Here is a 2931-nt window from a genome sequence, read left to right as displayed (position 1 = left end):
TTCAGCGGGCTTTTCATATTTTCCTTCCACGCCTTCTTTCTTTTCAGCGGGTTTTTCATATTTTCTGTTCCCAACACAAACCTACATCTATATGACTCGGCATCTTTGCCTAAACCGTTAGATAAAGCTCATTCCGAGACTTGATACTATTCATTCGAACCTATATCCTCATCCTAGCCTACATCGAGTGCTAAGACCGACTCAAACAAAGGTGGCTTCATTTGGACTTGGTTAAGACCCGTAAGAAACCGACAAGATGACAACTTGGATGATGGTTGGATTGAATCCCTTATTCTGAAGGACTGCCTACGTATTCGCGTGGAGCGAAATCAAATCCGACGTAGTTCGATCATGGTGCATAAACATGGCATTTTGATTGTGTGTACACACTCGAAGGTTTCACCTAAGGTATCATGTCATATCCCATTCTAGCCTCGTAAAATACCGTTAAATCCGTGTTTGGGGTTAGGTGTAAAAGGCTTGGATCTTTTGGGATGTGGAGCTTGGTAATAACAAGTTGGAATGGTTAACCATCATTCTGAAGGTTTGTTTTGTGGTGCTAAGGCCAAGGGCTATGGCTTATAACGTGGTTGGAAATGGTGTCTCAGGTTTGATGAAACCCGAGTACAAAATGGGTTGGAAAACAATGTGGGTTCAAATCTCCATATCTGGACCCTAAAGGCTGGGTGTAACAACACAAGCGGAATGATTCTCAAGATTCCCGACTATCCCCTTGTAACTGTCTCAGGAAGGACTTAGAGGGTAAAGAGGTTACTACTTAAACATTTGGGCTTCGCCCATTGAACCTCAACTATGGGTACTTGACTTGAATTCTGGCTTCCGTAACTTCGACATTTAACCAAAAAGCATTCCGCAATAACTTCAACATCTTTTTTTCTTTTTTCCTTTTTCTTTCATCTTTTTTTTTTTTTCATTTTTCATTTTTTTTCGTTTTTTCATTTTTTCATTTTCCAATTTTTCTCTTTTTCTCATTTTTTCATTTTTTTTCATCTTTTTTCTTTCTCTCTTTGAAAATGATCTTCTATTCATTCTCCTAGTCATAAACGGATACACCTTGAAAACTGGGCTTCGCCAACTAATTTGGGTAAGAACTAACAATTCCTTGTTAGAACGGGTTGATATCTTCTCTCTTCGAGATGGGATGATTTGTTTGGGGAAAAGGCTTGCCTTCCATCATCGATAGGGGAAACAAGGAGCTAGTCCAGGTTTGTCATAGAATCATCTAAAAGCTTGTCACAAACATTGGTTCATATGGAGGTTTTCTACCACCAGACATGGAATAGGTAAAGGAATCAAACACGGGATCCTAGTGTACCTTACATTTTGAAACGGGACATATTTCTACCCCAGGGATTCCTTTGAGTGTGTTGTGCGTTTTATCATGTTTCGGAATGATTGAGGATTGGAAACAAGACATATTTGGAAACAAAACTGCAACATTTTATTGGAATGAGAAATGCTTAACAGACTCGAAGAAACGATTCCTAGGACACATCCTAGGTCATCGCGGAACAAACGACTCAACTTCAGGAAAAGAAAGTCCTAGACTCGACTCGACTAAAATAAGAAAACAGATCCCGACTCATAATTTTCAAATCTGGTCTTGAGCTTTTTCTTGTTCAGCTGCCAACTTAGATGCTCGGCTTTTGTCCTTGATCCCTTCGATGGTCTGCCTCCATCCCGAGGTAGTCCTCTGAGGATCTACGCCAATGATGAAGGTCGGTGAATCGAATTGTCCTTTATTAACTTCGTTAACGAGAGGAGTACATTCTAGAGCAAGACTCCCGACTTGAATTTCATTCTTCGGGTTTGTCGAGAATTCAAAGCAATCCATAAACACTCCTTTCCAGTGACATGGGCGGATAAGATGAGAATAGTCGACACTGTCTTCGACAGAAACAAAGTTGGCGTGATCGCCAAATGGATTGGTGATGTTATTGGGTTTAACAGCTGGGATCGGGAGCGTTCCGTTCTCAATCATGTCTTGGATTTCGTGCTTCAGTCGATAGCACCTTTCAGTATCATGGCCTTTCCCTTGATGAAAGGCACAGTAGGCATTTGGTTTATACCATTTACCTTGTTGATCAGCGGGAGGGTCCGGAGTTGGACCAATAGGCTTCAGCTTTCCTTGGGCTATGAGCCTTTGGAGAGCGTATGTATAAGTGCATCCGATATCGGTGAATGCCCTAGGTGTTTGGCGCTGTGACTTCTTCGATTGCCCTTCTAAGAGATTGATGGCTTCATCAATATGGGACGTTGCTGGGGTCTTACCCTTAGACGATGAGGCCCCTTGGTACCCTTTCGGCTTTTCAGCCTCTGCCCTTATGACATCATCTTCTACCTTTATCCCGATTCTTATCAATTCTTTGAAAGAGCCAAAATTCTGGTATTTCAGAGCATTGCGGTAAATAGGTCGTAGATTCTTTACGAACTTATCTACCATTTCAACTTCATCAGGCTTCTTGGCTAATTTCACGCTTTCAGCGCGCCATCTTGCAAGGAATTCAGTAAAGCCTTCTTTGTCTTTCTGTGTCATCACCTCCAATGTTCTTATGTTGGTTTGAATCTCAACATTATCAGCATAGTGCTTACAAAACTCCACCGTGATATCTTCGAAAGTAGGGAAGTTCTTAAGGTCCAGATTGTAGAACCACGCCTTCGGGTGTTCATCCAGAGATTGAGCGAAAATTTCAGAGAGCATGTCAGCAGGTACTCCCTTCAGTGCTAAGTACCCCTTATAGGCCTTAACATGGTGGACCGGATCTTCTGTGCCCTTAAACTTTGGGATATCAGTGAGTACCATGTTCGTGGGCAACTTATCCTGAACTGGGGCATAGGCCCTAGCATTCTCATAGTGGATATTCTTCCCCTGGGAGAGTTTCAGACGGTCTTCAATGAACTTGAACCGTT

The sequence above is a fragment of the Silene latifolia genome, chromosome 1 (genome assembly GCF_048544455.1).
Source record: "Silene latifolia isolate original U9 population chromosome 1, ASM4854445v1, whole genome shotgun sequence".
NCBI lineage: Eukaryota > Viridiplantae > Streptophyta > Magnoliopsida > Caryophyllales > Caryophyllaceae > Silene > Silene latifolia.
This window is presented reverse-complemented; position numbering follows the sequence as displayed.